The sequence below is a fragment of the Pinus tabuliformis genome, chromosome 2_1 (assembly GCF_031772625.1).
Source record: "Pinus tabuliformis cultivar Carrire ecotype Pingquan chromosome 2_1, CPIR1, whole genome shotgun sequence".
NCBI classification, from domain to species: domain Eukaryota; kingdom Viridiplantae; phylum Streptophyta; class Pinopsida; order Pinales; family Pinaceae; genus Pinus; species Pinus tabuliformis.
This window is the reverse complement of record NC_142299.1, coordinates 994,114,139-994,127,718: the sequence shown is the minus strand read 5'-3', so window position 1 is coordinate 994,127,718 and position 13,580 is coordinate 994,114,139.

The window sequence follows — 13,580 nt, the reverse complement described above, 5'->3', positions numbered from 1 at the left end:
CTGAATTCGACCAAGATGAGCAAGAGATCATCAAATATCCAAGTGGAAGCAAGAAATATTAGAGGGAAGACACTAATCAAATCATGAGCTGACTCATCTCCATTACAGATATCTATATATGGATCCCTCATCCCAGAGATCCAGAGGCTGGAATTTTGCATATTGTAAGGAATTGCTGTTGTTTTCTTGAGACAAACATCAGATTGTTGGGTGATCTAAGCTTTGTTTGAGGTGAAGAGGGGCTTCTTTGCTGGGAGGTTGATGCTGGGTCAGAACAACTGGTTGTAACTCCTCTTAGCTCTTTCTTGTTTATCAATAAAAGCTATTCAAATTTTCCTCCATGCTCTTGTATCATTGATGTTTGCTGCATTTGTATGGTCAATTTACATCTGATCATAGATTGTTTATGATTATAGATCCATGTCTTCGTATAGTGCTATGCTACTGTGATCTTAAAGGTACTTTGTGAAGCTGGGCGTGCAAGGGAGCAGGTAGCTAAAGACTATCAAAGAAGAGAGGAATCAAATCAAGAGATTAGCGCAAGACAGAGGTTGGTCTTCTTGTTCCTCTCTATTTATAATTCATAAAGGAAAAATGAAAGTAGCTTTTCTGTGTTTGTTTCTAAGGCAGCTGTCACACCTTAGTGGGATAGAGCAGTTCTATATAGACACTTTTCCCTGTAACATAGTCAACATCATCAAAAAATAAGAAGTTGATTAATTCCCTCTAGGCTAACAAAATTAGAACTAAGAAATATATTGGGATGTCTCCATTTCAATTATTATATGGAGTAAATGCAATTTTTCCTACTTCCCTTGGAATCCATGTGCTAAAATTACCACAATAATCACAAGTGGAAACAAATTATTTAGAGAGACGGATCAATTAGACCATAAAATTGCAGTAGTCCAGGAAGCAGGTCTACAACAAAACTCAACTCATTCAGGATAAAATTAAGAAGATCCATGATAGAAGGACAAAATTCAATGACTTCGAAATATATGATGTTGTGTTAAAATGGGACTCAAGGAATGAAGACAAAGGTAAGCATGGTAAATAAGACAGTCTATGGAAAAGGCCCTATAAAATTGAGACTTTTAGAGGTAACAATGCATTCTTGTTGAAATACTTGACTGGAGAAGGACTATTAGGTGAACCTATCAATGGAAGACTTCTCAAACACTACTTTCCTCAATAATATATCAGTTTTCATTTAGAATCATTGTAAATATCATTTTACTATTCTACTACAAGAGAGAGGGTGGCTAACATCAAGAATTGAAGCCCAAAGAGAAGGCCCTAAGCTTCTGGTGATTTGTTGCCCATATTTAAGAATAACAACAATTAAATCAGTTCAAGTATAGAATAAGGACAACTTTCCCAATGGATAAAGGCTACTGATCTACAACATTCTTGACACCTCACAAGGAGGATGCCATCTCCATTGGAGCCACTGTTAGGGTCCTATAATTTATAGGATCAATTGATGATTATCTGTTGATTTTTATATGAGATATTGTAAATAATGTTTCATTCTGCAAATTATTTCCAAGAAAAAGAAAAATAGAAAAAATAAAAATAAAAAGAAAAGAAAAGAAAAGAAAGGGGATACAAAAGAAAAAATATATATGTGAAAAAATCAAAGAAATAAAAAATATAAAAAAATGAAAATACCCCCAATAAGTGAGAAAATTCAAATGCCACTTCATTCAAAAAATAAAAAAATATGCATGAGAAATACATTTAGAAAGTTAAAATAATGTGTAGCTAGTCTAAATGCCACATTAAAGTTAAATAAATAAGTAGGATTAATTGTTTAATCACACCATTTAAGTGTGATTAGATTTGGTGAATAAAGTAAGTTTAGTTAAGTTTAAATATTTGACCACATAGTGTAATCGTGGTCAAAATTAGTGTTTAATAAAGTTAATTTAATAGTGTAATCACATTGTATAAATCATGGTTATAGTAGTTCAATAAAGTTTTTGTGATGCGACACATTTGTATTTTGTAATAAAGTCCGGGCACCAACGAGTGGTCACGATCTCACCCGCCCAGATCAATGGTGGATGATGACTTTAGAACACCCCTCGCCCCTACGATAGTTAACCAAGGGGTGGGGGGGGGGGGGGGGTTCAAAAAGCAGTTTCCTCGCCTACCACTTTTGTAACAAAAACAACTTACCCCCCCCCCCTCTGAAATCCACTTTTCTGCCTCCCTCTTAATATGACTGTTGACTCATCCCTTCCCACTCCATTCCTCTTCTGCCAAGTGGTGACTCTGGTCCACACTCTGCTACAATATAATTCTGCCACATGGCATGGCCCATCCACTCCTCTCCCATTGTTGTCACATCCATTCCCTCTCCACGTCAACTCATCCCTGCCAAGTGGCACCTCCATTAAACCCATCATGTAACCATTCCCAGCTCAACGAACCCACTCCAGTTAAGTGGCCTAATCACAACGGTAATAAAGTTCGCTTATAAATTAAGTTAAAACCCATTCTGTTGGCATTTTCCATTGCTGTTCTAAGACATCAATAGACTAGAACTGTTACAATGCCCAGTCAGTAGACCAGAACCTGTCACATCAATCAATCAACAAGAAAATTACCACTCTGCCCACACACCAGTTTTCATCCAGCCGATTCCCTTATAATCCCAAATTTCCCTGTTCTTTCCTTTTCAACATGGTTCCTAAAGGAAAATCTAAATCTATAGAAGAAAAATCCCTTCTACCCCTTATAACTGATTTGGACCACTAGCCCCTGGTACACCAAGAGTATAAAATCCTTGAAAATAGTTGTGAGTTTTACCTCTATGAACTCCACGATTGGTTAAAACAAAAATGTATTGATCTTAGTGATGAATTGGGTTTATGGGACTCCTCCCTACCCCAATCCATTTTCCCTCAGACCTACCATTTCCTTGAATTCATTTCATGGTGCCACTTCTGGTACATTCCCAGTTAGAGGGAAATTGTGGCCCAAAACAATGATATCATTCTCACTGTTACCTTTGATTCTATTTCCCAAATGCTCCAAATTCAAAACTCTTCCCCTCTGAAACCTTTTTCAATAGATTCCCTCATGGAACTATACAAGAACCTCACCTTCCCACACAGAGCAAAGATATTTGAAACATTTCTCCCTGAGTATGCTCAATTTCTTAAGAAAAATCCACATATTCATCCTCCATGTTCCCTGAGATGATAAAATAGATTATATCCATTATTTATTTTTTACTGAGCTATGAATCCGATCAGTGGGTTGATGAAGCCATCATATGTTTTTGTTAGTCTTCTCAATAGGTGAGAATCCCTCAATCATCTTCAACTACAATGCGTTTCTAGCAGATGCCATCCATGAGCAATTCCTAACTTTTTTTTATAGAGGGAATCTTTAAATATGCTTTAGTTCTAGTATATTTATTTTTATAACATCTCGCAGACGGGTTTCAATTTCCATTGCAGAAATTGGATTATCAAGGAAATGCCCAATATGTAATTCACTGGACTTCCTTGGTAAGGAAGCATTCCAATGAATTTACCTTCAGTGAGTATGTTGACCAATTCTTATATACAGTCTCTTGCATATTGAATAGTAATGTTGAGCCAAGGATAGGACCTGAGATAAAAATATTTCTTCATCTCAGTGAGCAAACTAAAACAGGTGACTGGTACATGTACCAAAATTATATAGAAATCAGAGTGTATGGGTGTGAATTTCCACCATACATGTTTCCCAAGTTTGTCCCAATGAGAATTTTCTCACTAGAGTATACCAAGCAAATGATTAACATGGATGAGTTACACTTTGTGGAAGCCAAGAAGAAATCTCAATTTAAAATAAAAACACAGGTTGGCCCTTTTATCTGCACTACTAAACAATAGCCAAAGAAGAAGAAATTCTCCTCAAGCAGTTGAACTTCAAACTCAGCTTCACCTGGTCATATGACCCCTTGGGAGTAATTTCAAAGATAAGAGTAGAAAATAAAACTACTCCCTACACTCACGCTCCTAAGCCAGAGATTGAAAGATACATGAACCAAGATCAATGGTTGGAAAACACTTTGTAGGAGGTAGAAGAATGGGTACTATCCACAACAACAGCATAGACTCCAACACCATAGGAGAAGTAGGAAAAGAGGCCAAGGGAAGATGTTTCCCTTGCAGTCATAGAAATCTAGGAGAAAGAATTTCAAATTTACAAGAAGAGGCAAAGGACTAGTCCAATAGAAGAAACCTTTCAAGAGGAAAATGTATAGTTCACTATAGTATTGACAGGACCCCATACTTCAAGTAGAAATGAAGATATTTTTATAGGATCTACATCCTCATTGGCCTCCAAATATCCACTGGATACCTCTCAATCAGGGGAATTGGTTCATGACCAAGCTGAACCAAATATATTTTCCAAGTATAAAGAGATTAAGAAGAAAAATAAGATGTTTAAAGCTACAAATTATACACATTTTTGGAAGTATAAAACATCCTCACAGCATAGGCTACTCTCTACCTTTGACACAAAGAAAGGAAAAATGTAGATAGCCTTCCTCTAGGCCGAAGTTCCTTTCCCTAAAAATCTGAAATATTACAAGAAATCCATCTTTTACTTCAATGTTGACCAAATTCATTAAAATTGATCAGATAGACTTGCATAAGAAAATAGGGGAAATGTTGTGTTTGACCTTGACAACTTCAACAATGGAAGCTTCTAGGCTGCAAGCTATGGTAAAAAATATTTAGTCCCAACTCAAATTACAATATCTAGTAATTAAACTAAGATATTATCCCAACAATGTGAAAGTTGTAGAAGAAATCATTAGAAGGAAGAACATTGACATTGAAACACTCAAGAAGTAGCTCAAGCTTCCATCCACTAAATACCCACAAACAAAAGAAGTTGGGCAGTTAGAGAAAGAGAAGGAAGATATGTTCAAAATTATTATTGAACAAAGTTGATAGATCAAATTAATGGAGATTGAGATGGAGAAATTGCTGAATGTGAGAGAAAAATCAACAAAGTTGGCAGCCATTGCACTCATAGTAGTTCCTATTGCATATGCATCAGCAGTAGGGGCATCCACTTCAGCAGCCATCATAGTTGAGGCACAATCTACAAATTCTTCAGGAGAACTAGTTAGAGCAATGGGGGACCTTTCTATCAGAGGATAGGAAATTGAGAAGCTGAAATCTTAGCTAAATAATCTCCAGGAGCATAAGTTGAAAATTGACAACGTGTACCTAACAGAGCTACAAAAGACTCATAGATTAACCTAGAAAATTAAACAATTGAAAAATGAGTCTGCAATGGCACAAACACTGGCACAAGAAAAAGAAAGTATTTGGATAGAAATAGATGAGGCCATGACTGAAATATGACAATCTATTAAAATTATTTTTGAGCATGAAGAATTAGTACAAAGATATAAAGAGTTTATTGAGGAGGTGAAATATGATTTACGATAGAAGCCAGGTGAAGCCACTGCTTTAATCAGGATTTTGAATTTGAAGATCAAAGAAGAATTGGAGGATTTTGAGATTGCAGACAAGGCAGAGACAATTTTGGAGGTGAGGAGGGTCCTTACAAAAAGGAACTTGATGCTACCGTTTGAGAAGAAGTGCCACAATTTAGAGGCCAACATTAAGAAGTTTCACAGGAAATTCAATGTAGTAAATCAGAAGGGGTTTCCATGTTTTATAGGAATACGAGATAAGTTGATCAAGATATAAGATTATCACCATAACTTATATACCATAGGTAGGGATAAGTGAAATTTTTCCACCATCAAAGGAAGCATCACATGAAAAACCTTCATGGAAGCTTTGGATTTCGAATTTCTTATCAAACATGAGATAAAGCATTTAGTCATTAGCAAACCTACTTTTCAAAAGTACATTGAGGTGGATGAAACCTACATGAAGCTAGTTAAATTCTCCACTCCAGATGAAGAAAAATGGGACAAATTTTTCCAATTACTTAGGTAAAAAAAAAATTCACTGTCAACAGTAAAGCAACACTTTTTCAAGCCGAGTCATCACCAACAATCCTCGAAGATAGTGCCAGAGGACTACAACAGTTTTAGTTGCCTACATTTCTATACTACTTTTGTAATCTAGTTTTAATATATTTTGTAAACAATCTTAATATTACAAAGCAAGATATTTTGATAAGTTTTGTATAAGTACTTCATAAATAGAAGTAAAAATGTTGGGACTTGTATCAAGAAAGCATACTTTGATGTAAATTTGTTCACTGAGCTAAAAGAGATCATTTCATTAATACAGAAGATCATTCCAGGATTCACGTGTCAGGAAAATTGGTGATGTTTTTCTCTTGCAAATGCGTTATACCTCTTTTTTTCATATGTATTTCTTATCTTTATTGTTTAAAAGAAGATGAAGGGCTAAACTTGTTTAATTACACTATGTCCTGGCTTATAAGAAATATATATGTTTTCAAACTAAGATTAAATATATAATTCATGTTAAAATGCTCTATGTTTAATTGAATTTGAATATTTTACTCCCTTTCACTCCACAAAGCTTCAAAGATCCATTAGCATACCTATCTTTCCCTATTTCAATCTATTCTGAGATTTTTGTATCTGATCACCCTAAGAGTTTGACTCCATTTCCCAATGGCCTTTCCTCGGAGTTTCAACCAAACATTTCAAAAAACCAAACTTTGAACCTAACAACTAGCCTAAGATCCCACAACAACAAATGGAGAGATCCCTCTCTGAGTTTAGAAGGGCTAGATTCTAAGCTTAAAAGTGGTTTTGTGGTTACCTCTGGGTTTCTTTCACAACCTTAAGAAATTATAGAGCGATAACACCTTCCATCCCAATGATGCTACTAGAGATATCAAAGATCGAATCATGGTATACCTTGTTGTGGGAGAAAAGGTCTCTTCATAGTCAATGCCTTCTTCTTGAGAGAAGCCTCGAGCCATGAATCTAGCCTTGAATTTATCTATGCTTCCATATGCATCATGCTTGACATTATACAATCACTTAGAGGTTACCACTAATTTGTTTTCTGGTCTTGGGATATCTTCCCATACTCCATTCTTCATAATAGATTGGTATTCCTCATTTGTTGCATTCCTCCATTCTTGGTGTTTGGTTGCTTCTTCGAAAGTGGAAGGTTCATATTCGATGAGATACGACATGTATGCTACATATTCTGAGTATATTTTTGGTTTCTTTCTCTCCCTGAATATGCCTCTTATAGTGTGACCTTCTACTTCTTGAAGTGTAGAAGTTAACTAGTTAGGTATCTTTATTCTTTCAGGGAGAGAGATCAGTTCATTGGGACCTTCTTCTTTATTATGAGAGACTTCTTCTTTCTTAGTAACTTCTTCCTAAAACATAGGAAGAACCTCTTCATTAGAATTAGATGGTAGATCTTTGTATTTCTTGAGGAGAATGCTCTCATAAAAAATTACATCTCTACTTACTTCTATTTGATGTACCTCCTTTATGTAGATATTGTATGCCTTGGAAGAGTTGCTATATGGAACAAATATTCATTTCTTACTTGTGGGATCTATCTTCTTTATGTTTTCCTTGGGAATGTGAATATATATAGGACACCCAAATATCCTTAGATGATCAATATTTGGTTTCTTCCCAGTGAAGACTTCTTCTAAAGTTATATTTCCAAGTGACCTGTGAGGACTTCTATTTTGGATGTATATTGTAGTCTTCATTACTTCTCCCCATAAAAACTTTGGTAGATCTTGATCATGGAGAATAACCTTGACACTTTCTTCTATAGCTCTATTCTTTTGTTAAGCTACTCCATTTTTCTTAGGATTATATGGAACCATAAGATCCCTCTTAATCCCCGCCTCCTTACAGAAATCAATGGGTTCTTTGGAAGTATACTCACCTCCATTATCTGACCCTAGAATCTTTATCTTTCTTTCTATAAGATTTTCTACCTCTACCTTGAATTCTTGAAATTTTATTAATATTGCATCCTTGGATTTAAGTAGATAAACCCAAGTTTTCCTTGAATGATAATCGATGAAAGTAACAAAATATAGATGAGCACCAAGTGATTTAGACGCAGGACCACATACAATAGAGTGTATGAGATCTAGAATCTCTTGAGCTCTATATGTACTATTTGCAAATGGTTTCTTTGCATTCTTTCCCTGGGCACAACCTTTGCAGACTCCTTCATGGTATTTTGAGATTTGGTATTCCATTTAAAATGGAGTTTAGAATTGGAAAGATGTTGTAATGAAGATGGCCCAATCTTCTATGCTAAAGTTCACACAGACTTATCTCAATGTGGACAAGTGCTTGACTTAGAGGAGATGAGAGTCTCTAGAGTCTTCCTTCTCGAACTCTAATGGTTATAGCTTTCTCAATACTTGAATATTTAGCCCAAACCACTACTTTACCATCTATAAAAGAAAATATATCTCCTTTTTCATCTAATGATGAAATATAAATAATATTTTTGCACAAACTTGGAACATATAGAATTTTGTTTAGATGAATGTTATCTCCTTCTGTCTCAATCGATGTAGATCCAATTCCTTTTATTGGATAGCTCTTGTTGTCACCAAGCTCCACAGAGTACAAACACTTCTATTTGGATATGGTTTTGAGTTTATTGTGATATCCAGTCATGTCTCTTGAAGCTCCACTATCTATCACCCATATACTTTCATCTTGAAATGTTTCGGTGAGTGCTCAGAACAATCCTTCATTCTTTAAAGATTTGAGATCTCTGGAAGAGAGGAGAATAGTCCATATTTCCTTGAAACTTTTCTTGATGAGACTTTCTAATGACGAAAACTTATTTTCAAGGCTTTTCATAATAGAGTTGACCTTCTTCGTGCCTTGTACGAACCATAGTTTTGATACCATGTTGAAGAATTTAGGGCAAGATAACATTAATGATTCTTATAACTATTATAACTACTTGTGATGTCTTTTTACTTATTAGGATTAACTTATTCTTATTATTATTATTGTGTGTTCCTAAATCATGAAACAACTACCAAAACAAGAAGATCAATAAGATACAAGTACACAGGATGTAGGCTCCAAGCTAGGGAAAAACCTCTCCTATTGAGATGAAAACCCTTCAATCTCTTCTTATAGATTCTTTATTAACGAATACCAAGACCTTTGACCAAAACTAAAGCCCTTTGAATACCAAGATCAAATTCTCAATAATGTGCTTGCTTTACTACTTCCCAAGCCCAGAAAATCTCTTTTGGCAAAACTTCTTTGACCTGCAACCATAGATTTTCGGCCCTAACTGCAAATCTGCAACTTCGCCCCCATGGTAGTAGCTGCTACTTCACACGTGTGGACAAGAACTACTTCTTCTTTTCCTTCATCTACCTCACTTGACCTAATTTGACTTTTGGATCTATAAGGGGAATTTGTTGGCCCTTATTTCAGCCCTTTTTCATTAGATCAAACCCTGACTACAGAAGCCCTAGCAAAATGCTGCAAAATTCCAACCTCCTTCTTCGTATGTGTGGAGAGAAACAAAGGGAGAGACCCAAAACACTTCTTCTTCTTCTTCTTCTTTCTTCGCTGTCCTTTTCTACTTCTTCCTTTGCTTGAGAGAGAGAGGATTGATTGTCTCCAAATGAGGTTGAACTTCCTCCTATATATAGGCTTCCTAGGGTACGAGTTCCAGCTTCTAGGCTGACTTGACAGGTTGGCAGGCCGACTTGGTCTTGGAAGGCTTAGTAAAATACAAAAATAATTCCTTTTACAATTTAGAAGATGCCTGATGGGGTATTCATATTATGAAAGTGTCCCTATTTGACTTCTTAACCTAGGAAAATCCTATAAGCACTTCCAATTAGTTCTTGACCTATAAAAAACATTTCTTGGGCAAGAAACCCAAGCTCGACAATAATAATAATCATTTTTTTTCTTTTACAAATTACAAGAATCAAAATTACATTTCATATTTATGAAGACCAAACCTAGTTATACTTTCTTCAACACTTCTAGCTGGTTAGGTTAGGAGTAGGTGTAGTTGTATCCTAGTTTCTCTTTCCGCATTCATCTTGCATTTGCTCTCCATCTGGTCTTTGCTTTACTTTTGTTTATGTTTACATGTTTCTTTATGTTCAACCTCCATTTGCTTGCCTTTTTGGTCTTGTTTCATTGTTTTGTCTTATTTTTTCTCTTTCGCGTTATTCTTAATAAGAGTTTGCATGAAAGATGCTCTTGTTTGGCTCAAAGGACAATGTAATGAAACTTGAAAATGGAAATTGTGGTGACGAACAATGCTTGGCTTATCAATCATACTATTCTCTATCTTATTTTTACATATATTTAAAGTCAATGATGTCTGAATGAAAAATATGACTCATTTCAGCTGGAAATACTTTGGTTTCACTACAAAGCCCGTATCTTTATTAGGATCTTCATTATAACTCAACCTTGTATTGAATTTTTTTTGACCTGTCGATTCAATCAAGTAGACAAGGGTGTTATAGGTATTCTTTTTGCATTCACTCAAATGGCTTGAAAACGCGGTTCAATCAACATCCTGAACACTTCAGCATTATTACTTTGAAAGCCCTAAGCATTATCTCTCCAAAATTTCTGAGTTTCTGGGTCAATAAGCTAAAACACAATGTTTTTGACCCTAGTGCACCTTGCACTTCAATCCACTTGCAATGGTTGCAAGTTGCACAACTAAGCACCTGCACTAATCAACACAGTTTGCTCTACTTTACAGGTGTGATGGTTCTATAATTTCAGGAAAAATAAAAAATATTTACAAAACTTCTCCTAGAAGCCTCTAAGGTAGTTTTAACCATTTACCATTGATAGAGATCTCAAATTCCTACCCTAGAGGTCTTATATCTTATCCTTAGAGTTTATCCTCTTTCATATGTGGATCTCAAGCCTAGATGAGTAAATCCTAAACTACCACTTTTACCTTATAAATTCACTGCCTCCCATAGAGTCTGGGTTGGATTTTATAGATTATTAGTGCCCTCATCATACTACTTTTAGCTTAAGGAATCACACTCTATTAATTCATTGGGGTTGAGTTTGAAGGTTTGATTTGTGGTAAGGAATGACAAGACAATTGGGGAGACATCTACAAAGTCAAGAATTTATAAATGGCTGTAACTCTCTCCTTTGTTTATTAATACAAAAAGCACTCTATTCTCCTATACTTGTGTCATGATGATTCTTATGTATTTAAATTCCATTTGACTAATTAATTAGTGAAATTGGTTTATGGTACATGGATATTGTAGTTCTCTTGCTTGTTTTAGTCCTTTTGTAGGTTCAATTTATGACACTTGGAGCTAGCGTTGGAGCTTACAAGAAAGGAGAAGAAGAGGGCTTACTACAAATTATAGGTATGTCCCTTTCCTATATTCTAATCTCTCTAAGGAAAACATAGATATTTTTCCCTTATTGTTTCTAGCTCAGACCACTAGATCTAAGGAGTTCATTTTTGTCCGCAGAAGTGAATTTTCCACATAACAAAGGGAAAGGAGAAAAACTCTAAATGGTCATATTAACTTTGGTTATCATTCAAATCCCTTAAATAAGGAACCAACCTCTTATCTCTCAATAATTTAGGGTCCCTCTTCCACCATACGAGTAAATAAGTTCCTTTGCACATTATATTAATAACTAAATAAAGAGGTGAAGAAGGAAAAGGCTTCCTGTGTAGAGAAGAGAAGCAAGAAAATTTGTCGAGGTATTTTTTAGGCTTGCTGGCAGTGAAGAAATTCTTGTGGTTCCTTGAGGTGCTTCTGCTGGGGTATTTTTCAAGCTCGCTGGCGATGGGGCAACACCAGGGAATGTGCTTAAAATATTGGTATACTTATTATCATTCTCCCTTATAGAAACAATTGAGGTGTGACTAGTCTTATGTTGAGGTGTTCAAAGGTGAGAAATAAATAGAAAGAACTATATCTTTGAATGGGTAAAGTAGAAAATCTAGGACAATCCACATGGAAAATCAATACTTCTTGAAATATTGAGACCTTCCACTTAAAGATGAAACATAAGCAGAGAATTTGGAGTTCTACCAGTGTGTTTCCAAGTGTTTTCGCTATGACAAACAGCCTCAAAATTTTTACTTATGCTTGAATCTTGGAACCTACTGAGGATCTTGCAATCTATCGTCCCATGGGCATTTGATGGTTGTATATTATTTCACAAAGTATCAAGTCTTCTTCTACGTGTCAAATTCACTTGCTCACACATGTTTTGTTTGCAATGAATCCACAAACACACATCTTTCTATGCAAACTCAGATGAACATTGCGCAACTCTTGAAGGTAAGGCTTGCACAATCACTAGTGATAGTCATTGTGAAATCCATAATCACAGTGTACTATGCAATACATATTGACAGTTAGTGCACACTCTCCATTGATAGTCTCCCTCACTTAGATTTCAATTGCACTTTCAGTTGGGTGAGTTTTCTCAGCTGTTGCTCTAGCGCACCTTTGTTTCTGCAAGTGTTGCTTTCACATTTGAAACTGTCATTTTTTCTTTCTTTAACTTTAACAAGTTTCATTTTCATGTTATCTTTGCACTTGCATCTGTTTCTTTCCTTTTATTTAAACCTATCAAATTTCATTTACACTCTTCTCTTACTTTTGTAAGGTCGTCTTATGGCATGGTAAGTGTTGCACATTACAAGAGTAGAGTTGTGGTGCATTGTGAAAAGAAAATTTGGTACCAATGGGTCCTATTTATCATATAGACGTGTATTAGACCCATTCCAAAAGTTTCATGCATTATCGCAGAAGTGTCATCACTATCGTTGAAAAGTGTACCTTAAGTGTCACACTTGGAGGAGTATGTTGTTTTGTTGTTGCATTAAGGGGACCATGTTGTTTTTGAGTGTTAAGTGTTTAATGTTGTGTCATAAATTGTTTTGAGTGCGTTATCAGGTTTAATTCCAACCTTGTTTTCAAATCTACTTCACTGATCCCATACTTAGCCAAAATTTGTAAGATTTTATGCCTAACCAAGTTAAGCTCACTCTACCCTCCTGAATTGCACATTGAGAAGTAGAAATCCTCAAGCATGCCCCCTTTCCTCTTGGAACTGTGCAATGTGTATTTCTTGTCTCCAAGGACTATGCATTACATAGTCATAATGCATTGGCCTCTTGGCCTCCATAATTATGAAATCAAGCCTCCATGTCAGTCTCCTTATGTGCATTGCATAGTGTCAAGCAACAAGTTGTTTCCATGCCTTCCTGAGTTTCACAAATGAAAAATCCCCTAGCCTCTTTCTCTCATGAACTACACATTGTGCAATCTCAGTGGGCAAGCCTTCCTCATTGAGATCTTCAACTGCATAGTCTTCCTTCTTAGGCCTCCAGAACTACACATTGCACAATCATAAGCCTCATTCCTCCACTCCCTACCTCTAAAACTTCATACTGCAAAATCATTGAGCCTTCCTCCCAGTTCGGTACCCAATTCCATCTCCATCAGTGATTGTCATGAAGCAAGATAGACTAGGATTTTTTCAAATTTATGTCATCTTGTCATGAGTAATTTTTAGTTGCATTTACTACATCTTGACATGACAAGGT